Source organism: Syzygium oleosum, unplaced genomic scaffold, assembly GCF_021117445.2.
Source record: "Syzygium oleosum isolate NSW1041296 unplaced genomic scaffold, Sole_v2.1 Sole_v2.12, whole genome shotgun sequence".
NCBI classification, from domain to species: Eukaryota; Viridiplantae; Streptophyta; class Magnoliopsida; order Myrtales; family Myrtaceae; genus Syzygium; species Syzygium oleosum.
In genome coordinates, this window is record NW_026607496.1 from 11,344,057 (window position 1) to 11,370,215 (window position 26,159).

General features: G+C 44.8%; 1 non-coding gene across 1 annotated transcript; it reads right to left on the reverse strand.

Annotated features, from left to right (window-relative positions):
- Positions 1–23,107: 23,107 nt before the first annotated feature.
- Positions 23,108–23,196, reverse strand: LOC115674239 (small nucleolar RNA Z102/R77). The gene has a single exon (XR_004004916.1). It is a non-coding gene; the product is annotated as a small nucleolar RNA Z102/R77 (small nucleolar RNA).
- Positions 23,197–26,159: the final 2,963 nt, after the last annotated feature.

A 26,159-nucleotide genomic window follows, 5' to 3' on the forward strand; every position in this document is an offset into this window, starting at 1 on the left:
GTCAATCCGCTCCAGGTACTCTCATTCACAATCGATGAAAACATCATATACCTGGAAGATAACAATTTTATTTCTCATACAAATGAAAATACTCAACAAGAAATAAGTCTAACCACTCCAGTACCCTATGTCAAGACAATATAAGTTTCCTCACCAACAAGAGACCCAAAATGGGAATTTGAGTTAGGTACAAAGTGAACGAGGACAACCACACAGCAACATGTATTTTCTTTTTCATTATCAAATATCCTTCAAGGCAACAACTTAGTTTTAGCACCTCATGTGGCCATCACAGCACCGAAACACTACCTTCTCATTTGAAACTCGATTTCAATCTCTTGTAATTCAGTCCATTGGATGAGATATAGCAAGACATATACACGAAGGCCATTATGCCAACAAAGCAAAAACTCACTAATGAATAGATGGTCCGACAATGATTCGTAATTTATGTGGAGAAAAGGACATGCTTTCGGACTAGCAATGTCAAAACCTCAATCATTCCTTTTTTCGGATAGAAAGATGTCATAACCTCGGTCATACATGTTTTTGGTCTAGCACTACCCTATCTTTTCAGCAAAGGAACGGTAAATCAAGTACAATGCCACTATAGCAAGCATCTATTATCAATGCTAGATCCAAAATCGAAGAGTTTTTTTTCTACCAATGATAGTTCATATTTCACCCAAATTAACTAGCTAGATCCAAATATAGATTCTAATCTGTACAATGTAATCCTTTCATGGTTCAGCCAATATTCATGTGCTGATTCAACCATGAGTATCTTCACTTCAACGACACAACTAAGACAAGGTTAAAATTTCAGTTTACCGTCTTCCTCATGCTCGCTGCCACATTAAAATCGCAGAAAACACTAAGCGGATTTGGTTTAGCATTTCTTCGAACACATGGTGAGCAGCGAGCTGGGGAGCAAATATTGACCATTTAGAGCCCAAGCTCGCACCCATACTCGAAAATAAATCAACAATTAACGCTCGAATGCAATAAAATCAACTCATTCAGGTCTGGCATCAGCAATGTAGGCATTTATACCACAATGCAGTTCATATTAACCTTTCAAAAATCACTCTAAATATGGAGTAAATCTGTACCTCTAGAGGCTAGGGCAGAGGCGAGGGAGTAGTATAGCTTCATCGGAGGCGACGGCGAGAACTGCGGGGCGTCGAGGCGGAGGCGTCAGCTAGGGCTTCGTTGTCGGCATCGAGAGGTACAGAGCTTTGTTGAGCAGAGGCGGAGGGCGTCGATGCCTGAGGCCGCAGGTCAACCTCAAGGTCTACTTGTTCGTGCTCTTCAACAAGAACAAGAAGCCCAACCCCTCGTCGGATCAGAACTACGGCCTCTTCTAGCCGAACGAGGAGAAGGCCTACAACATACCCTTCACCTGGAGGGGCTCACAAACTACCACGGCAACGAGAAGTCGACCCCCGTCAACGGCAGGTAGAGGATGGTCGCTGCGCTGGCGAACGATGGGAGGGAGTGTCAAAGGGCTTGTCGGGGACGAACACCTGGTGCATGTCGCACGGTTAGGTCGAGAAGGAGAAGCTACATGCGGCACTGGCGAATGGCGGAGACGTTGGCTAGGGCTTCATTGTCGACGTCGAACAGCAGGAAGTCGACCCCCGTCAGCGGCGGGCAGAGGACGGTCGTATCATCGACAAAGGGCGGGGGGGAGTGTCGAAGAGCTCGACGGGGGCAAATGGCGGGAGAGAGAGTTCTCAGAGGGCGAGTGCAGATCTGTCTCGAGGCAAGGTTTGTAGGAGGCAACGGAGTCGTCACGCCTCGCACCCTACGAGCTCACAACATCTCGCTTGGTCGTTAAGTATGCGACTTCCCAAGACTAGTCGTTGACCCGATACAAACGAACTAAGAGTAACACATGCGGAAGCAACTTCAACACTCCATTCAACATTCAATTAAATGGGATAGTAAAGAGATAAATGAAACAGAACAACAAACCACTTTATAAACATAACGTAACTTACAACGGCGCAACAAACAAGCCTTACTAGAGGCCTAATATACACCCTATCTTCACCTACTGGAAACTCCGCCAACATATGCTCCAAATCTATTGGGACCCCAAAACATTGCGGAGGGCCGTTCATGTTCATCGTCGAGGGTCTGAAAGGTTTGAATTACATTAATTAGAATAAATCTCAATAAGTAAACTCCCTAAGCCTTGCTTAGGATAACACGTACTTCCGGATCATCCTAATCATGCAATCTTATCTATCATGGTAACTCAATAGCAAAACCTTTCCTTAGAACAACCAATTTGCAAAACATAATATATGTTCTAACAAACACCCAACGGTATCACCATATCACACTTGGTCACCAAACACAAACAAATCATGACATTGCATAAACATGCATATCGACAGTTAATGTAACGACTCGGTCCGACGAGGGCGGGGAATGGTTGCCGGGGTCCGAGGACCTGGACAAGGAGCGGCTTCCGGCAGGCTTCTAGGATGGCAAGGGATTGCATTGCTCTTGTCCCACATTGCTTAGGGAGTGAGATCTTGATGAGTTTATAAGGCTTGGCCCCTAACCCTTGTGTAACGCGTTTTAAAACCGTGAGGACTTAGTGTCCAAAGCGGACAATATTACACAAGGAGTGGTGCAGTGGAAGCGTGGTGAGGCCGAGGTCCTTACAAATGGTATCAGAGCCAACTCCCGACCGCGTGTGGAGCCACAGCGAGAACGCTGTGCTCAAAGGAGGGGAGAATATAATGACCCGGTCCGACGAGGGCGGGGAGTGGTCGCCGGGGTCCGAGGACCTGGACAAGGAGCGGCTTCCGGCAGGCTTCTAGGATGGCAAGGGATTGCATTGCTCTTGTCCCACATTGCTTAGGGAGTGAGATCTTGGTGAGTTTATAAGGCTTGGCCCCTAACCCTTGTGTAACGCGTTTTAAAACCGTGAGAACTTAGTGTCCAAAGCGGACAATATTACACAAGGAGTGGCGCAGCGGAAGCGTGGTGGGGCCGAGGTCCTTACAGTTAATAATCCAAACATGCTTAAATATCACTCTTGAACACAAAGCATTCCCCAATGCAAATAACACTCGTAGTTGTCCAGATTATTAACGACCCTTCGGGCCACACCGAACCCCTGCCGGTCTTCCGGTCTAGTCGGGCATTGCCTCGCTACTTCAAGCGCGGCAACGTTGGGGATTGAACCCCCCCGGCAAGCCGGGTACCCAACGTCAATCCAATAAGGAGCATCGATCTGGCCTCCACCGCGATCGGCAACGTCTAGAACCCCCGCCTAGACGACATTCGAACTCCCGCCGGGCATCGTCTAGAACTCCCGCCTAGACGGAACTTGTCATGGCCATGCACGCAAACAATCACTCATTGCCAATTTTCATCTTTCTTAATTAGCCAATGCAAACTGTTTATGTCATGCATTTTCCTACGAACAAACATGTTATGAATCGCACTCATAACCATATCTAGCATCATTATCTAGTCACAAATTATCATAATACACCAAGATTAGCCATGATTGACCTCACGATCCATTATCAAGCCACAAGATCAATGTTCAAGCATAAAATCCACCATTGATCATCCATTTCGGCCACATGATTATCATCACAGCCACACGATCAAACATTAATCGCTTAATCAGCCGTGATTAAACTAATTAGCCACATGATCATCAATCACAACCACACGATCCATATTGATCACTTAATCAGCCACATGATTAGCATGTGCACCGCATAATCAAACAATTAGGACATGATCAACCATTCTAAGCCACACGATTAACTATGATCACATAATCAGCCACTCCAAAACACATCATCAACAATCAACACATGATCAGCCATGATCAAACCATTCTAACCACATGATTATTTATTAGCACAAGATCAATCAATCTAAGCCACATGATTACCCTAAACATATTATCAGCTACATAAGCCATATGATTAACATCAAACACATGATTAACCACTAATCAGCCCATAATTAGCCACTAATCAGCCTCTAAACTAGTCCATTAGTCACCTATCAACCTAATCAAGATTTAGGAAGTTACTTACCACTAATCCTAAGCCCAAAGTGTCACTAAACCAGTAGCTAATGGTCCGGTGTGCAACAGCTACCTTGGCCACAGCAGATTGCAAACGGCGAACGGTGGTGACGGTGGCTGGTCACAGCTTGAACGGCGGCTAGGGGTGGTGGTTCACGGCAAGGTGAGGGCTAGATGGTGGTGTGATGGTGGCTGGTCGGTGAGGGTGACGGTGAGGTGGTTGCCGGCCGAACAAGAAAGAGAGAAAGGTGGTGGTGGACGACGGTGGTGGTGGTGGTGGATCACGGTGGTCCACGACGACTCAGGTGGTGGTGGCGTGATGGTGCTGGTGGTTGGTCGGTGTGGTGGGGTGTGAGTGAGAGTGAGAGTGAGAGTGAAAGTGAGTGAAGAAAGGGCTGATCTGAAAAATGATGAGGAAGAGAGAGAATGGCTGAACAACATCATCCAAATGAAAGGTTGAGATCACTCCTTGGTCCCCAAGTCAAAATCCAAAAGCTAGGGTTGATTCTTGAAAAGGTTTCTAGAAAGGGCAATTAGGAAAATAACCAAAGCAAGAAGGGCAAATATGTCCAATAAAATTCGGAATCACTAGGGGGTACAAAGACCAACATGCCCTTCCACTCAACTAAGAAGTCCTAGAACACTAAGGGGTGAAAGGGTCTTTTCCAATTCCCAGGCCAAAATTCACTTTTTCAAGAATTTCCGAGCAAACTGATAACTAAGCGAGCTTAATGAGGCAACGTCCAATATAATAGTTTTGATATCCTTGAAAGTTCGATACCCAAGTTCGGATTCCAATTCACGGCCAAAATCGATCAATTGCGACTTTAGTGTATCTCAAACTAACGGGCGGCTCTTAGGTGTTATACATATTCAACCCGTGGTTGATTCGATATCAAGCTACGTTTAAGTTTACTCAAACCATGGTGACCTCGGTTGTCATGTAATTGCGAAGGTCAATCATTAGCTTCGAAGGACACGATCGTTAGAAATTGATTTAGGAATGTTTGTAATTCAAACAATGACCAAACGGAATCACCCGCGACCCAATTGTATAACATTGGCAAATCATTTCATAACCATTCTTGGATCGGTCTATAATGGCTCAAAATATCCCCTTGTCAATCCTTATGGTCGAAGTGTCAATCTAGGATCGAGTTCTTAGGTTGTGCGTACTTAATTCCTAACTAGTCATCCCTTAACGGTTAGTATTCTCATGAATAATCAATTCAGAGTGAGATTTAACTGAAAGTGCATCAATGAGATAATTATTTCATAAATTCCGAAAATGGGTCGAAATTCAGAATGTCACAACTCTTCCCTCCTTACAAAAATTTCATCCTCGAAATTGACAACCAACCCAAACTACTCAAACAAATGGGAGTGCTGATGCCTCATGATTTCTTCGTTTTCCCACGTAGCTCCTTCTGTTCCGTGATACTGCCATATTACTTTAACCAACGGAATCGTCTTGGCTCGTAAAACCTATTATTTTCTATCCTCTATCTGAATAGGTCTCTCCACGTATGACACCATGTCGTCTATGTCTAATTCTTCATAATTCAGCACATGGGTCGGATCCGGTTCATACTTCCTTAGCATAGACACGTGGAAGACGTGAACTTGAGATAAATTCGGCGGCAAGGCGAGTCGATAGGCTAGAATTCCAATTCGTTCCAAGATTTCAAATGGACCTATGTACCTTGGACTCAACTTTCCTTTTTTGCCAAATCGAGACATTCCTCGCATTGGTGACACCTTGAGGAAGACAAGATCTCCTACTTAAAATTCCAAAGGCCTACGTCGCTTATCTGCATAACTTTTCTGATGATTCTGAGCGGTCTTAAGCCTTTCTTGAATGACCTTAACTGTCACGCCTCGTACCCCACGAAGCGCAAGCATCTCGCCACTGGTCGAATTTGATGCAACGCTCCCAGGACGCGCCGCCGACCCAACGCCCAAAGCACACAAATCATTGCACATGCGGAAGCGACGCATATAAATAGATATATACACCCGTATAATAAATCGGATAACCAAGGATAGCACCACAGTTAAAATCAATAAGACTAGAAACATATACATTTTCATTACACTAGGGAAACCCCTTTTTTTTTTTACAAAGTACTTTTTATACAACACAAAAGATAAGAACAAAACCAACATACAGCAGCCATCAGATCAAAAAGGGACAAATGGCTGGGAGAAGGTTAGGCCATCTACAGGGAAGGTTACAGTAAAAAAGGTACGAGCTTCCCAACTAAGGGCTAGGACCTATACTAGGGCTCCCAATCCGGATCAGACTCTGAGGACTCCTCTGAAGAACTCTCCTGAGACTCAGATTCTTCAGAATCCATGTCTTCTGCTGTAGCCCTCTCATCCTCTGAGTCCGGTTCTAACTCCGGGTCAAGGTATAGTCCTATCTCCTCATCTGAGCCTAACTCTGCAACTTCCCCATCCTCCTCTCTTTCCAGGTCCATGGCCTCCGGTTCAGATTCACCCATCTGGTTGACGTCTTGCTCCATAAACTCAGGTTCATCGCCGGCTTTCATATCGTCTATCTCCCAGACAACTGGTTCAGCTCTAGCACTCGAACTCCCATTAGACTACGCCTTGGGACTAACCACTTCTCCATCAGGACATTGTGGTTCGACCTATCCTTGCCCATTAATCGAGAGATCAAAAGTACGAAGAGGTCCGAGCAAACCAATTGGACTCCTAAGATACCAAGCTATATACTCATGGTGTTCGGGGTACGCTTCTCCCACATCCACCAAAATCAGGGTATGAAATATAACATACACATCCCCATTCCCTATGGGATGATCGGTCGTCGTCCGCCCTAGCTGGCGCGGGATACCAAAACGTACTGGAGCATTAGGCATCTTCAGGTCCGGGGTTCTGAAAAGAGTGGGTTTATACAACAATGAGACAAGCTCAGCGAGTAACAACCCCTAAACCTAGGCTAGGCTAACATACATCTCCTGACAAGCAGTAAAACACTCAAGAGTCGAATCACAACAATCGACCTAGGCCCTCAGGCCCAGATCACTCACCTCGCTGACCCTGCAGGTTAGGCATTTCAATATAATAATAAAGTCACGTACGCGAACACACTATCCATACGTACGCCATACGCATGCTCATGCTCAATAGTGTTCGTTTCGCATGCCATTCACCGAGTCTCACACGCTCGTACACTGGTTCATGCATTCTTATGCATGCAAATATCATCATCACGCCATGCTTCATTCTGGCTCACACTGCACACTGGCTCAATGCTTAATTATTAATTTATTACGACCCGCGTCAGATGCATCAGGTCCAGTGTCTATAGCCTGCTACAAAGTGCATGAGGTGCAACACTGATCTCATCACAACACTCCGTGGCCAGCGTAAAAATGCCCCCGGCCCAGTGTCTCTAGTCTGCTACAAAGTGCATGAGGCGCAACACCGATCTCCTCACGAACCAGAGGCCGCGTAAAACGCATCAGGTTGGTCGTCTTCTGGACGAACCGGGCATCGTCCTGCTACAAAGTGCATGAGGACGGCACACCCCGCGTAACACGCATCAGGGCGAAATGTGATCACACATACACACAGCCAGTTATTATCTGAACCCCGCGTAACACGCATCAGAGCGATTAGGTGATCACATGCTCATGGCAAGCACGCATTCTCGCACAATTTCATCACACGCCTCATTCTTGGCATACGTAATGCGTGGCCATGCAATGCAGTACAATGCATCATGAGCATCACCGTAACACAGGCATCTAATCAAATCAACATCACCACACTGTGCCCAATTCACACCCAACGTGTTCAATTGGCTAATTAATACCTTACGGCCTAACACATTTCACCAATTGGCACTCAATTTAGGCCATCAAAGAACCAATTATACTCCGCACCATTTGGCCACACGAACACACAACATGGCATTACTCGATTTACCATAATTGAGCACAACAACCGATAAATTAGTCAACCCGGGCATACCCGGCAATTCAGACATATAAAATTCAATTGGTCCATTTTAACCCAACAATCCACTATATGGACAGCCATTACTCGCCCTATTCCCGGTCTCAATTCCTCATTCAAATCAACCCAATGATCCACCAAATTTATCACGACAACAACCTCGAGCCAACGGTACCAAAATCTCCTTAAGTCGAGCAATATTACTAAACCGGGCCCGTCTAAAGACGTACATCAATCTAGTCCCGGTTTAGGGAAATATACTCACTCAAATCTAAACTAGGACGACGAGAACGGGCGGCCAATTGCCGATGAACGGCTGAATCGGCGGCGGCGTTCCAACGGTGGTGGCCTCGGCGGTGATCGGCTCTCGGCGGCCGGCGGCTCCGGCGGTCCTTGACCGGGAGGGAGAGAGAACGAGAGAGAGGGGAAACGGACGGGATGGTGATGATGAGACGTGGACGGCGACGGAACGGCGGCATCCCGGCGGCGAGCGGCTCCGGCGTCCACGGCGGTCTCACGGCCGAGAGGGAGAGCTTGGCGAGAGAGAGAGAATTTCGGGAGAGAGAGAGGGAGGGTCGGCCGAATGGAGGGAGAGGGAAAATGAGGAGAGATAATGGGTCAAAGGGGGTCAAATATGGGGGTTTAGTGGATGCCAAGTGTCACAAATCCAAGCCCGTTGACCAAAATACCCCTAATCTAATGACCCTAATCACATCTTATCCAATAATTGAGGGGCAAGATGGTATTTAGCCCCAATAATTGAGCTGAAATTCTATTTTAATTAATCCAATAATTTCCCAAAATTCGGAACCCAAAATTAGGCTTAGGGGCAAAACAGTTATTTTTCCGGCCCCGGGTCGAAATTCCATTTTTCGACTGTACCAACCCCAAATGTGTGTGGCCAACATAATATGATGTCGGATTCTCAAAAATAGTCTCTTAAGCCTTCGAAAATCGACAACGAAGTCCGGGTCCAATTTCGTGACCAAAACTCGTTCAATTTCAAATTTCAGGGTCTCTCACTAACGGGCGGCTGATTAGGAGTTACGCGTATCGACCTAGGGTTATCCGGGTCATGACGGTTCCGATCATAGAGAGAGAGAGGAATTATCACCAGTTCCAGATGTCACGATCATTCGGGTTAAGTTCGGGACTGTTGGCCACGTGCACTTTCGGTCGTGCAGAATCACCTGCGATCCGCTTGTACATCGTTGGCCTTGGCCAAACCAAATCCGTCACTTTTCCTAAGATCGGCCCGTGTCGGCCTAAAATATTCCCTCATCGTTTCTCGAGATCGGGGTCCGATTCGCTATCGGGTCCCTAGTCCACGTACCGTTCTCCTAGATAGTCATACCCCATTGGTTAGTATCCCGAGAGTGATCAGCTCTGGGCGAGACTTACTAAAATGAAATGCAAAATAAGTAAATTTTATTGATCCCGGAATTACGTCGAAATTTAGGCTGTTACAATCCTTCCCCCCTTACAAAAATTTCGTCCTCGAAATTTGCAAACTCACTTAATCACTCAAATAAATAGGGGTGCTGACGTCTCATGGCCTCTTCACTTTCCCACGTGACACCTTCAGTTCCGTGGTGCTCCCATACAACCTTGACCATCGGGATCGTCTTATTCTACAATACACGATCTTTTCTGTCCTCTACTGGTCTATCCACGTACGACATCCTGTCGTCCACGTCTATCTCCCCGTACCTTAGAACGTGGGTCGGATCTGGTTCATACTTTCTCAGCATTGACACGTGAAAAACGTTATGCACTTGGGATAAATTGGGCGGCAAGGCAAGTCGGTAAGCCATATCACCAATCTTCTCTAAAATCTCAAATGGACCGACGTACCTTGGACTGAGCTTTCCTTTTTTGCCAAATCGGGACAATCCTTTTATAGGCGACACCTTGAGAAACACCTGATCTCCTACTTGGAACTCCAAAGGTCGCCATCTCTGATCGGCATAATTTTTCTGGCGACTTTGCGCAGTCCTTAATCTTTCCTTAATAACCTCAACTGCTTCGACTGACTGCTGAACCAATTCGGGCCCTGTGATATTCCTTTCCCCGACTTCATCCCAGCATACTGGCATCCTGCACGCCCTGCCATACAAGGCCTCAAACGGTGCCATCTGAATGCTTTGCTGATAGCTATTATTATATGCGAACTCTACCAAGTGCAGCTGTTCTTCCCATTTACCTTGGAAGTCCAAAACACAGGCATGCAACATATCCTCCAAAGTCTGAATCGTCCTCTCAGACTGGCCATCCGTCTGCGGATGATAAGCAGTACTAAACTGCAACTTCGTTCCTAAGGCCAATTGCAAACTTTTCCAAAAATTGGCCGTAAACCTCGGATCACAGTCCGACGTGATCGATACTGGTACTCCATGCAATCTAACAATGTGTCGAACATACAATTCTGCGTATCTTTCCAATTCGAAATCCTTTCGCACTACCGGGAAGTGCGCTGACTTTGTCAATCTATCCACTATCACCCAAATGGAATCATGCCCTCTCTGGCTTCTCGGTAGTCCTGAGACAAAATCCATAGTGATATGCTCTCATTTCCATTCAGAGATCTCTAACGGTCTTAACAGCCCTCCAGGCTTACAGTGTTGTGCCTTAACTTGTTGGCACGTTAGGCACTTGGCCACATGCTTGGCCACGTCTTTCTTTAGTCCATTCTACCAATAATGCTGCCGCAAATTCTGATACATCTTTGTACTGCCTGGGTGGATACTGTACTTACTGCGATGTGCCTCACTTAGAATTTCCTCCTTAAGCTCCAAATCATCAGGCACACACAATCGTCCTCGGAACTTCAAAACTCCGTCCTCATTCACTTGAAATTCCGGTTTCCTTGCAGCGGCATCCAATCCAACAATCTTTTGTATTTCTTGGTCCGTAGATTGGAGTGCCTTAATCCTTACCTGGATTTCCGGTTCAATTCTCAATGCAGCCATCAGGCTCGACATCTGACTCACCTCAAATTTAAATTCCGAATCCCTGAGTCTTTCCAGCAAGGTCCACTTCATTACTGCCTCAATCTTAGTCGGGTCTACAGAAATTCCATCTCCCAAAACTGTGTGACCAAGAAATGCCACTCTGCTTAGCCAAAACTCACACTTACTGAACTTGGCAAAGAGTGCGTGTTCTCTTAGGGTCCGTAGAACCTCAGTCAAATGCATCTCATGCTCTTCCGGGCTTTTCGAATACACCAAAATGTCGTCGATGAACACTATGACGAATCTATCCAGAAATTCCTTGAACACCCTGTTCATCAGATCCATAAAAGCAGCAGGGGCATTGGTCAATCCGAAGGGCATCACTGTAAACTCATAGTGCCTATACCGCGTCCTAAAAGCAGTCTTAGGTATGTCCTCCTTTTGGATTCTCAGCTGATGGTATCAGGTCCGCAAATCAATCTTAGAAAACACGGATGCTCCTTGCAACTGATCAAATAGATCATCAATCCTCAGCAGTGGATACTTGTTCTTAATCGTCACTTGATTCAACTGATGGTAATCAATACACAACCTCAATGTCCCGTCCTTATTCCTCACAAACAGGACTGGTGCTCCCCATGGAGACACACTAGGACGAATGAAACCTTTGTCCAACAATTTCTGTATCTGGACTTTCAACTCTTTCAATTCTGACAAGGACATCCTATACGGTGCCTTTGAAATCGGCTCAGTTCCTGGTGCCAACTCTATGACGAATTCCACTTCTCGCTCGGGCGGTAAACCCGGCAATTCCTCAAGAAAGACCTCGGGGAAATTACATACTACGGGTATCTCTTCTAACTTAGATTCCGCCATTGTTGGATCCACAACATTCACTAAATATCCTTCACATCCATCATCCAACAATTTCGTCACTTCGAGCGAAGAAATCCAAGGGATCGAGGTTCCTCCTCGATTTCCCTGAAATTCAAACCTAGGACGTCCAATTGGATTAAATTGAATCGTCCTATTACCGCAATCCATGACGGCCTTCTGGCTCACTAGCCAGTCCATCCCAACTATCACATCGAAATCGAACATGGCCAACATTGCCAAGTTGATACTTTCTTCTCTACCCCCAATCACAATCTTACAGTTGGGACATCCAAAAGAGACTAACATTTTATCATTCATAGGCGTCGACACACTAAGCATAGTCTCAAGCAACACCGGTTCCAAACCAACTAACTTAACAAATTGCTCCGAAACAAAAGAGTGGGTCGCCCCCGGATCAAACAACGCATAAGCAGCATGATCGCAGAGAGAAATGGTACCTGTGACCACGGTCTGCGCGTCCTCAGCTTCTCTGCGCGTCATGGCATAAACTCTTCCTTGTGCCTGTGGTCGTCCTTAATTGGCCGGTGGGGGAGGTCCGGCTTGATTTCCAACTTGCGGAGGCGGCAACCTGGGCAGTCTTGGGGGTTGCTGCTATGGGTAACTCCGAATCTGGTGTTCCAGACTCCCACACTTGAAACATGCCCCAAATCTACTCGGTTGGGGGCTCGATTTCCCTATATACCGTCTAACGGGTGGGACAAACCGTCTATTTTCTACCATAGGTCTCTTCCCCAGACGGCGGTTGTCTCTGCTCTGGGCAAACCACGATCCCGAAGCGGCTGCCCTTTCCTGCTGATCCCGCTTAATAATCTGAGCTCGTCTATACATCTCCCCGTAGTCCTTGATGTCATGCGACAAAATCTGGCTCCGAAGATCAGGCTTCAATCCGTCCCGGAATCTTTGAGCCCTATCTCTTGGATTCTCTACCATTGTCGGGGCAAACTTCGCCAACCTTGCAAATTTCGCTTCATACTAGTCAACGGTCATCTGACCTTGGCGCAATCGCATAAATTCCATTAACTTCTTTTCCTGGGCGTTCTCCAAGAAATACTTTTCATAGAAATTCTCAACAAATACCGCCCAAGTCGGGGCCGTTCCTTCTGGAAATACTCTACCTTCTGTGGCATTCCACCAATCATTGGCACTATCCTGCAACTGATAAACCGCCAACGTTACCTTCTCTTCATCGGTGTACCCCAAAACCTTAAAAGTTTTCTCCAGTTCTTCCACCCATCTCGGCGCAGTCTCGGGGTCACCACAACCGTGAAACTTAGGCGGCTTCAACTTTATAAATTGTTCCACTAATTGGGGCATCTGCCTAACCCCTGCTGGTTGAGCCTGCCCTTGCTAGGCCTGATTACCTTCGTTACCAGCAATTGGGGCGGCCTCAGCAGCCTGCGCATAAGCTGCGGCCCTTTCCTGCGCTTGCATTCCCATTATATGTCCTATTTCCCGCAGGGTATCCATCACATCGTCGAACCTTGGATCTCTAGCCTCACGAACTCCCTCGCTTGACTGACCTTGGGGCTCTTTTCCTTTTCTCCTACTCATCCTTACGAACTCGGCTACTCAACTACCTGCTATAATTCCACTAAGGAATTAAAGACTTAAACCAATCTAGCCCAGTCTAAGTCCTAGGCAGGTATCTAGCACCACAAGCTAGCACTCAGCATGCGTTCCAACACAACGAACACAAAACTTCACCCAAGGAGATTAGCATACTTTACCTCAGGTCCTGCCGCACCTGCATTGTTACGGGTCACGCAATCAAGCAATCACTCAAAGCACAAACTGTCAGGAGATGTACTTAGCACACGAGGTCACCCTATGGGCTACCCATGGTCTCATCGCTCCTTATCACTCCAAATTTCGATCGAAATGGACCGAGCTGACCTCGCTCTGATACCAAATCAAACGGGGATGTCAAGCCCCGTACCCCCACGAAGCACGAGCATCCCGCCACTGGTCGAATTTGATGCAACGCTCCCAGGACTCGTCGCCGACCCAACGCCCAAAGCACACAAATCATTGCATATGCGGAAGCGACGCATATAAATAGATATATACACCCGTACAATAAATCGGATAACCAAGGATAGAATCACAGTTAAAATCAATAAGACTGGAAACATATACATTTTCATTACATTAGGGAAACCCCTTTTTTTTTTGTTTACAAAGTACTTTTTATACAACACAAAAGATAAGAACAAAACCAACATACAACAGCCATCAGATCAAAAAGGGATAACTGGCTGGGAGAAGGTTAGGCCATCTACAGGGAAGGTCACAGTAAAAAAGGTACGAGCTTCCCAACTAAGGGCTAGGACCTATACTAGGGCTCCCAATCCGGATCAGATTCTGAGGACTCCTCTGAAGAACTCTCCTGAGACTCAGATTCTTCAGAATCCATGTCTTCTGCTGCAGCCCTCTCATCCTCTGAGTCCGGTTCTAACTCCGGGTCAAGGTATAGTCCTATCTCCTCATCCGAGCCTAACTCTGCAACTTCCCCATCCTCCTCTCTTTCCAGGTCCATGGCCTCCGGTTCAGCTTCACCCATCTGGTTGACATCTTGCTCCATAAACTCAGGTTCATCGCCGGCTTCCATACTGTCTATCTCCCAGACAACTGGTTCAGCTCCAGCACTCGAACTCCCATTAGACTACGCCTTGGGACTAACCACTTCTCCATCAGGACATTGTGGTTCGACCTGTCCTTGCCCATTAATCGGGAGATCAAAAGTACGAAGAGGTCCGAGCAAACCAATTGGACTCCTAAGATACCAAGCTATATACTCATGGTGTTCGGGGTACGCTTCTCCCACATCCACCAAAATCAGGGTATGAAATCTAACATACACATCCCCATTCCCTATGGGATGATCGGTCATCGTCCGCTCTAGCTGGCGCGGGACACCAAAACGTACTGGAGCATTAGGCATCTTCAGGTCTGGGGTTCTGAAAAGAGTGGGTTTATACAACAATGAGACAAGCTCAGCGAGTAACAACCCCTAAACCTAGGCTAGGCTAACATACATCTCCTGACAAGTAGTAAAACACTCAAGAGTCGAATCACAACAATCGACCTAGGCCCTCAGGCCCAGATCACTCACCTCGCTGACCCTGCAGGTTAGGCATTTCAATATAATAATCAAGTCACGTACGCGAACACACTATCCATACATACGCCATACGCATGCTCATGCTCAATAGTGTTCGTTTCGCATGCCATTCACCGAGTCTCACACGCTCGCACACTGGTTCATGCATTCTTATGCATGCAAATGTCATCATCACGCCATGCTTCATTCTGGCTCACACTGCACACTGGCTCAATGCTCAATTATTAATTTATTACGACCGCGTCAGACGCATCAGGTCCAGTGTCTATAGCTTGCTGCAAAGTGCATGAGGCGCAACACTGATCTCATCACAACACTCCGTGGCCAGTATAAAAACGCCCCCAGCCCAGTGTCTCTAGCCTGCTACAAAGTGCATGAGGCGCAACACCGATCTCATCACGAACCAGAGGCCACGTAAAACGCATCAGGTTGGTCGTCTTCTGGACGAACCGGGCATCGTCCTGCTACAAAGTGCATGAGGACGGCACACCCCGCGTAACACGCATCAGGGCGAAATGTGATCACACATACACACAGCCAGTTATTATCTGAACCCCGCGTAACACGCATCAGGGCGATTAGGTGATCACATGCTCATGGCAAGCACGCATTCTCGCACAATTTCATCACACGCCTCATTCTTGGCATACGTAATGCGTGGCCATGCAATGCAGTACAATGCATCATGAGCACCACTATAACACAGGCATCCAATCAAATCAACATCACCACACTGTGCCCAATTCACACCCAACGTGTTCACTTGGCCAATTAATACCGTGCGGGCTAACACAATTCACCAATTGGCACTCAATTTAGGCCATCAAAGAACCAATTATACTCCGCACCATTTGGCCACACGAACACACGACATGGCATTACTCGATTTACCATAATTGAGCACAACAACCGATAAATTAGTCAACCCGGGCATACCCGGCAATTCAGACATATAAAACTCAATTGGTCCATTTTAACCCAACAATCCACTATATGGACAGCCATTACTCGCCCTATTCCCGGTCTCAATTCCTCATTCAAATCAACCCAATGATCCACCAAATTTATCACGACAACAACCTCGAGCCAACGGTACCAAAATCTCCTTAAGTCGAGCAATATTACTAAACCGGGCCCGTCTAAAGACGTACATCAATCTAGTCCGGGTTTAGGGAAATATACTCACTCAAATCTAAACTAGGACGATGAGAACGGGTGGCCAATTGCTGATGAACGGCTGAATTGGTGGCGGCGTTCTAACGGCGGTGGCCTCGGCGGTGATCAGCTCTCGGCGGCCGGCAGCTCCGACGGTCCTTGATCGGGAGGGAGAGAGAACGAGAGAGAGGGGAAACGGACGGGATGGTGATGATGAGACGTCGACGGCGACGGCACGGCAGCGTCCCGGCGGCGAGCGGCTCCGGCGTCCACGGCGGTCTCATGGCCGAGAGAGAGAGCTTGGCGGGAGAGAGAGAGGGAGGGTCAGCCGAATGGAGGGAGAGGGAAAATGAGGAGAGATAATGGGTCAAAGGGGGTCAAATATGGGGGTTTAGTGGATGCCAAGTGTCACAAATCCAAGCCCGTTGACCAAAATACCCCTAATCTAATGGCCCTAATCACATCTTATCCAATAATTGAGGGGCAAGATGGTCTTTAGCCCCAATAATTGAGCTGAAACTCTATTTTAATTAATCCAATAATTTTCCAAAATTCGGAACCCAAAATTAGGCCTAGGGGCAAAACAGTCATTTTTCCGGCCCCGTGTCGAAATTCCATTTTTTGACTGCACCAACCCCAAATGTATGTGGCCAACATAATATGACATCGGATTCTCAAAAATAGTCTCTTAAGCCTTCGAAAATCCACACCGAAGTCCGGGTCCAATTTCGTGACCAAAACTCGCTTAATTTGAAATTTCAGGGTCTCTCACTAACGGGCGGCTGATTAGGGGTTATGCGTATCGACCTAGGGTTATCCGGGTCATGATGGTTCTGATCATAGAGAGAGAGAGGAATTATCACCAGTTTTAGAGGTCACGATCGTTCGGGTTAAGTTCGGGACTGGTTGGCCACGTGCACTTTCGGTCGTGCAGAATCACCTGCGATCCGCTTGTACATCGTTGGCCTTGGCCAAACCAAATCCGTCACTTTTCCTAAGATCAGCCCGTGTCGGCCTAAAATATTCCCTCATCGTTTCTCGAGATCGGGGTCCGATTCGCTATCGGGTCCCTGGTTCACGTACCGTTCTCCTAGTTAGCCATACCCCATTGGTTAGTATCCCGAGAGTAATCAGCTCTGGCCGAGACTTACTAAAATGAAATGCGAAATAATGTAAATTTTATTGATCCCGGAATTACGTCGAAATTCAGGCTGTTACATTAACTGTCTCGACTGACTGTTGTACCAATTCCGGACCCATTATACTCCGTTCACCAACTTCATCCCAGCACACTGGAATTTTACAAGTTCTACTATATAACGCTTCAAATGCTGCCATTCTAATACTTTGCTGATAACTGTTGTTGTATTCAAATTCTACCAAGTGCAACTGTTCTTCCTAACTTCCTTTAAAGTCTATCACACAAGCTCGTAACATGTCCTCGAGTGTCTGAATTGTCCTTTCAGATTGGCCATCTGTCTACGGATGATAGGCCATGCTATATTGCAGCTTCGTCCCCATAGCCGTCTGAAGACTTTTCCAAAAGGTTGCAGTAAATTTAGGGTCTCGGTCTGACGTGATCGTAACTAGCACTCCATGAAGACGGACTATTTGTCGTATATACAGCTCGGCATACCTATCCATTGTAAAATCCTTTCGTACTGCCAGAAAATGCGCTGACTTAGTCAACCTATCAACTATAACCCAAATAGAATCATGGCCTCTCTAGTTCCTTGGCAAATCCATAACAAAGTCCATAGTGATATGTTCCCATTTCCATTCTGGGATTTCCAATGGTCGTAAGAGTCCACCAGGCTTATAATGTTGCGCCTTCACTTGTTGGCACGTTAGGCACTTAGCTACGTGCTTGGCTACATCCACTTTCATTCCGTTCTACCAATAGTGCTGTCGTAAGTTCTGATACATCTTGGTGCTGCCTGGATGAATATTGTAATTACTACGATGAGCTTCAACCAAGATTTCCTCCTTAAGCTCAACGTCATTGGGAACGCATAATCGTCCACGAAATTTTAAGATCCCGTCTTTGGATACTTGAAAGTCAGATTTTCTCTTACTTATATCCATACTCATAATCTTTTGAATTTCAGGGTCCGTAGATTGTAATGCCTTAATCTTAGCTTGAATCTCCAATTCGATCCTTAAGGTGGCTAACAAGCTCGATAGGTGACCTACCTCAAAATTGAACTCCGAATCACATACTCCTTCCAATAAAATCGATTCCTTAACCATCATCTGCGCGATGCTCGATTCCGACTAAGTGCATCCGCTACTTTTGTAGCCTTCCCAGGGTGATACAGAATGTCGCAATCGTAATCCTTCAGAAGTTTCATCCATCAGTGCTGTCTCATGTTCAACTCATTTTGGGAAAACAAGTACTTAAAACTCTGATAGTCCGTGTAGATTTGAAACCTTTCTCCGCATAAGTAGTGCCTCTAAATCTTCAGTGCAAAGATGATAGCCGCTAGTTCCAAATCATGAGTCGGGTAGTTTAGTTCATGAGATCTCAACTGTTGCGATGCGCATGCAACAACTCTTCCATGCTGCATTAAAACACATCCTAATCCCTTTAGCGATGCATCGCTATAAATCTCGTATCCTCCAGGACCTAATGGTATTGTCAACACAGGGGCGATCGTCAACTTATGCTTAAGCTCTTGGAAACTCCTCTCGCACTTATCCGTCCATTCGAACCTTATTTCCTTCTTTAGTAAATGAGTCAAAGGAGTGACTATCGTGGAAAACCTTTCCACGAATCGTCTATAATAGCCTGCAAGTCCTAGGAAGCTCCGAACTTCCGTCACTGTCATAGGTCTTGGCCAATTCGTAACTGCCTCAATCTTAGTTGGATCCACCGAGATTCCATCCCCGGAGATCACATGTTCGAGAAACGCTACCCAATTGAGACAAAACTCGCACTTACTAAACTTAGCATAGAGTGCGTGTTCTCTCAAGGTCCGTAGAATCATTCTCAAATGTTGTTCATGCTCTTCAAAGCTCTTCGAGTATACCAAAATATCGTCGATGAACACGATGACGAACTGATCCAAGAACTCCTTGAATACCCGATTCATCAAATTCATAAAAGCAGCTAGGCCGTTAGTCAATCTAAACGGCATAATGGTAAACTCGTAATGTCCATATCTTGTACGAAATGTCGTCTTCGGTATATCCTCCTTCTTGATCCTTAGTAGATGGTAGCTCGTTCTTAAATCTATCTTGGAGAATACCAATGCCTCTTGCAGTTGATTGAACAAGTCATCTATTCTTGGTAATGGATACTTGTTCTTGATGGTTACCTGGTTTAACTGCCGATAGTCAATGCATAAACGCAATGACCCATCTTTCTTTCTTACGAACAACACTAGTGCTTCCCATGGTGACGAACTCGAACGAATGAATCCCTTATCCAGTAGCTATTGCATCTGAACCTTCAATTCCTTTAACTCTTACAATGCCATTTTGTAGGGCGCTCTAGAGATTGGCTCCATCCCAGTTGCCAACTCAATTACAAATTCCACTTCCCTATCAGGTGGTAATCCTGGTAATTCCTAAGGAAAGATATCAGGAAAGTTACACACCTCGACTATGTCCTCTAGCCTTGGCTCCTCAACCAACGAGTCAGCCACAGTTGCTAGGTAACCTTGGCATCCTTCATCGAGCAGTTTAGTCACCTTAAGCGATGACATCCAAGGGATCGAGGTTTCTCTTCGACTTCCCACAAACTCATATCTAGGATGACCAATCGGATTAAATTGGATCACCCTGCTACTACAGTCCATCACAGCTTTCTGCTTAACAAGCCAATCTATCCCAACAATAACATCAAAATCAAACATAGTCAAAACTGCCAAATCTATCATTTCCTCCCTACCACCAATAACTATCTTACAATTCGAACATCCTACTGAAATTAGTACTTCATCCTTTAGAGGGGTGGTAACATGCAGAATTACTCCTAACGGTTTCGGTTCAATTCCAGTCAATCTAACAAACTGTTCTAACACAAATGAATGCGATGCTCCTCGATCAAATAAAGCATAGGCAGCATGATCACATAAAGAGACCGTACCTGTGATCACGCCAGGCGCATCCTCCACCTCCTTCTTTGCCATCAAATATACTCTTCCTTGCACTTGCGGTCTATTCTGATTGTTCTGTGGAGCATTCCCAGTTTGTCCCACTCTAGGTTGTTGTGATTGCACTGGTGGCCTAGCTTGTCGATTCGGGCAATTCTTCACTTGGTGACCATGTTGGCCACATCCATAACACACTCCATTCCTGCCAGGGTAAGGAACATTCCCATGCCTCCTCCTGCAAGATCAACACGGGGCACTAGAGTAGAATATCGGCTTCCCAATATTCTTTCGGACAGGAGGGACAAATCATCTATTACCAATCATAGGCTTCTTTCCAAAATTACGATTGTCCCTTGCCGGTGCGTACCGCGATCCAGATGCGGCAGCCCTTTCAGTCATATCCCTCTTAACTATTTGAGCCCGCTCATAAAGCTCATTGTAATCCCTTAGATTCAGGAGTATCAACTGACTACGAAGCTCCAGTTTCAGACCATCTCGGAATCTCCTTGCCTTGTCTACAGGGTTCTTGACCATTCTTGGTGCGAACTTAGACAGCCTTGTAAACTCTGCCTCATACTGATCCACGGTCATCTGATTCTGACGAAGCCGCAGAAATTCTGCCATTTTCTTTTCTTGTGCATTCTCAGAGAAGTACTTCCCGTTAAAGACCTCAACAAAGGCATCCCAGTTCTGAACCATGCCTCCCGGAAAGATTCTACCTCGGGTGGCCTTCCACCAATCACTTGCATTACCTTGGAGTTGATGCACTGCCAGGGTCACATTTTCTTCCTCCTTGCACCCTAGAAGTTCAAAAGCCTTTTCCAACTCCTCAACCAAAAAGAGTGGCAGCCTCGGGATCACCCTTTCCATCGAACTTGGGTGGCTTAAGTTTCAGAAATTATTCTATCACTTGATGCATCTGAAAATTTCCATTCCTGTTCCCCAGATTATCATGAGCAACGACGGCAGCAGCAACCGCAGCAACAGCTCGTTCTTGAGCCTGCTATCCTATTAATTGTCCAATCGCCTCAAGGCCTCGCAATACTCCATACACTCTGGGATCCTCCATACTCGACTGACCTCTGGTCCCTTTACCCCAGTTGTTCATCCTACTCCAATCTCACACAGCCTGCTATAATTCCACCGAGGAATTAGAGACCTAAACCAACTACTCGAGCTGAAACAACTCTAAGCAGCAAATCACAACAAGTAATCACAAGCAAGTAATCATTAAAACAAGTATCACAAGCACACAATTAGCAAGGTTCTAGCTCTTACCTTTTTGCGCCTGCAACGTTAGTAATCCTAAATAATAACACGAAAATACCCAGCAATCACAAGCACATGCTCTCAGGACATGCGTTAAATATTCTAAACTTGTGATCAAGGCAAGTCTCCCTAACTAACTATCCTAAAAGCCATTGCTCCTTATCACTCCAGGTCTCGGTTGAACTTGGATCGAGCTAACCTTGCTCTGATACCAATTAAATAGGGATGTCACGCCTCGCACCCTACGAGCTCGGAACATCCCGCTTGGTCGTTAAGTGTACGACTTCCCAGGACTAGTCGCCAACCCGATACAAATGAACTAAGAGCAACACATGCGGAAGCAACTCCAACACTCCATTCAACATTCAATTGAATGGGATAATAAAGAGACAAATGAAACAGAACAACAAACCACTTATAAACATAACGTTACTTATAACGGCACAACAAACAAGCCTTACTAGAGGCCTAATATACAACGTATCTTCACCTACTGGAAACTCCGCCAACATATGCTCTAAATCCATTGGGACCCCAAAACGTTGCAGAGGGTCGTTCATGTTCATGGTCGAGGGTTTGAAAGGTTTGAATTACAACAATGAGAATAAATCTCAATAAGTAAACTCCCTAAGCCTCGCTTAGGGTAACACGTACCTCCGGATCACCCTAATCATGCAATCCTATCTATCATGGTAACTCAGTAGCAAAACCTTTCCTTAGAACAACCAATTTGCAAAACATAATATATGTTCTCACAAACACCCAACGGTATCACCATATCACACGTGGTCACCAAACACAAACAAATCATGGCATTGCATAAACATGCATATCAACAATTAATAATCCAGACATACTCAAATATCACTCTTGAACACAAAGCATTCCCCAATGCAAATAACACTCGTAGTTGTCCAGATTATTAACGACCCCTCGGGCCACATCGAACCCCCGCTGGTCTTTCAATCTAGCTGGGCATCGCCCTGCTACTTCCGGCGTGGCAACGTTAGGGATCGAACCCTGTTGACACCTAATTTTTAGCTCATTTTTTCATATTTTCAAAAATCTCAAAATTAGGACTAGGAATCTTGGCCAAGCCTAGAAACCTATTTCTAAACCAAAAATAATATTTTTTAAGCATTTTTCTACATTTTTCCTTAATTTCTTTTAGTCAAAATAAGTGAGAAAATCAAGAAAAATAGCAAATGGAATTAGAAAATTCCATAAAAATAGTCATCAGTCTTATTTTAAATCCAATTTCATGAATACATCATCAATTTTGAAAAATTTCAATCGGGTATATGTTTTTCCCAAAATTGGGCAAAATTAAACCCGAATTGAACCAAAAATGCAATTAAATTTTTTCTAGTCATTTTTAAGTTATAGTGTCTTCACAACAAATGATTTTGGGACCTTGAATTACATAATGGTAGGTCCAATTGCACAATTTGACATAAAAATAAAAAATCCCAAAAAATCAATTGAAAATGAAGAATTTTAAACCGAAATTGGGAATCGTGCCCAATATGAAATTGTCGAAATATGAGACCATCATTTCTAGGGTTAATCAGATGTGGGTAATTCAATTTTGGCATCAATTTTGCCTAATCAGGTCATTAGGACATCAAATTGAATAAAATCATATTAACCCGAATACAAAAATGTGAAAATCTTGGACACAATTATAACAAAAATTGAGGAAAATCACATATTTGGGTTCGGAATATGATGGGGAATTCAATTTCGGGGTTTAATTTTGAAAATTGGGTCAAAATTGAGTTTAATTTGTGAATTTAGATCAACCCGAGTCTGCCGGGTCGATTGGTCAACCCGACCCAACCCGACCCGGGTTGTTCATCTTCCCTACCCGGTTCGCCCCAGAACACACAAAACCCAGAAAATTCTAATTCAAACCCGCGACTTCACCGATCATTTCCGGTTAATTTAACACGTGCAAATCGATTTGGCCAGCTGGAAAATATCCAGCTGGCACCAGGGAATCACCCTAACCGATTCAAGGTCGGTTCCAACAAACTTTGGGCGGGAATTTTTTATGAACAAAAAGGAAAAAAAAACTAAACATTGCAAAGGAGATGTTCGACGAAAGGCCAGAGAGGGAAAGGAGAGAGAAAGAGGTGAAATCAACGAGAAGGATCTAGAGAGAGAGGGTCGAGAGTCCCCTCACGAGTGTTCGGTGCCGCCGTGGACGGCGGAGCACCGGCGAATCGTGGATTGGCCGTGACTCTCCCCTGGTTGTTCCAGTCGACTCGGCCGATCCTGAAGGCCTGAAAACGAGCTCCGTCCGGCGCACCGAGACCTACTTTGGCGAATCAGAAGCTACTAGGGTGAAGTTCAAGTGTCAAGGAACAACTATAGAGGCTCGGATCAGTTCGGAAATCTCTTTTAATCATCGAACGAAGAAGAAAAAGTCGGCTCATAGTCATTTTTTTCAAAATTTTCCAGAATTTGGTTTTAATCCCAATATGAATGTTTGTGTGATTTCGTCGATGAATCTCAGTATTTTGATGTTCAGAACTAGTTTCTAATCATGTTTTCTATTGTTTGATTGCATTTTGCGCCGGTAAACCAACAAAATCGTGTCAATCCGCCATTAAAAACCTTCGCCGGAGCTCGGGAAACTTCACCGGAGCACTCCCCGTGGCATTAAGCTACTCAAGTCAGCTTTCTTGACCTTGTTTGATGTTTTTGTACTAGATTGAAATCGAGTTAGACGGCTAGGGCGAGCATGGTGATAGTTTAAGTTCTGAAAATGCAAAGTTTAGTTAGAAATGGATTAGGTTTTTTCGGACTTAAATTTCGCCGGCCGGTGAACGTCCGCCGGTGTTCCGAGTAGGCTAGATCGAGAATAGAATACATAGACATAACAATGGTGCAATCGGAATGGCAAAATATTCACAGGAAGGTCGCCGGAGAAGATCACAAACCGGCGGTCTCGAGAACGTTTAACACCGAACCATGCCCATTAGGTGTTTGTGAAAATGCCTCAATGAAAAACACACAAAACGGCGCCGTTTCGGCGTTGGGCTCGCCGAAGGAAGTGATCGGCGATCGGCGTTGGCGAAACCCGATTCGGTCAGGCCGAACCGGGTCGAATCGGGCCGGTCCGGTTCATTTTCTTGGCGGGAAATTTTAAAAATACTAAAAAATCTAAAAAAAATTCATAAAAATTCAGAAAAATCAAATAAAAATAAAAAAAATCAAAAATAAAAAAAATATAAAAAATTTGGAAAATCGAAAAAAAAATTCACAAAAACAGAAAATTTACAAAAAAAAAATTAGAAAATTCATAAAAACTAAAAAATTTTCAGAAAATTCATAAAAATTCAGAAAATTCATAAAATTACAAATAAGAAATGTGAAAAATTAGAAAATCAATAAAAAATTGAAAAATTGGAAAATTCATAAAAATTTTCAGAAAATCATGAAAAATTAATTCTCGGTTAATAAAATTTCTGAAAAAAAAATCAAAATAAAAAAAAATAAAAATAAAAATAAAAAATTCAAAAAATTCAAAAAATTTAAAAATTCATAGAATGGTCCAAAAACATCGTGGCCAACCATAAAAAGTGAAATTTGAATTTTTGGAAGTGCCCAAGCAGCATTTTTGGAAAATCCTAAATTTAGGGATTATAATCCCTAAAAAACCCTAAAACCCTAAAAAATGCAAATCATGAAATGAATAAGCTTCTAGAGCTTCATTAGGGTTTGGATGTTTTGATTGATTTTCATTTTTTAGAGACCATTTAGGATTGATTGATCTGATTGACTTCAATTGTGCATTTAATGCTTGTTTGGTTCTTTCTGCGATTAGAATGGATAGAATTAGTGGGTAAATCTCGGAAATTTGCATGACACGTTAGATACCGTATCATTCTTAGGTACCGAAAGGGCGTTAGAGATCTCGATTCGAGATCAATAACGTAATCAAGTCCCCGTACTTAGAATCTCTCGTTCGTAGAATCGTGGTATTTCTCCCGTACCTCGATTAGGTTTCTAGTCTAACTACCAATAATGACTAGTGGCGACTCCAAAATCACAAACCTAGACTAAATAAGAAATCACCTTCCGCTGTCACGTGAGGTATGGTCTGGGAGAGACCTTTACACGGAAACACCTCCTTAGCGCGCAAATCCCGAAAACCCAAAAAAAAAAAAATGTGGCGCAACAGGCTTGGTGACTCCGCTGGGGAAAATGAACATTTTCTAAGTTGACTTAGGCCTAGATAGAACGATATGCCTGTGTTTTGTGCTTGCAAGGATCCCAAGTACGTCCCGCTAATGATAGTGTTAAATGGTTTTGCAGGCGGGTGATATAAGGGGTGTTGTCTTTGCTAACCCTTATTTTGCAGGATGGTGTTGGAATTGAATGTGATTTGAATGAATTTTAGAAGTGCTGTTTGGTCATTAATTGCTATGCATGTCTTTAAATTACTTTAGCACTACACCATTAACACACACCACCCGTGGCCCAACCCCGGCTACATTTAGGATTACCCTTAGGAGGTATGTGTTTAGGCGGAACTATGGGCCGATTGCTCATGGGATCGTTTAAATACAATACCGATCACCAAGGTGGAATAATATTCCATTACT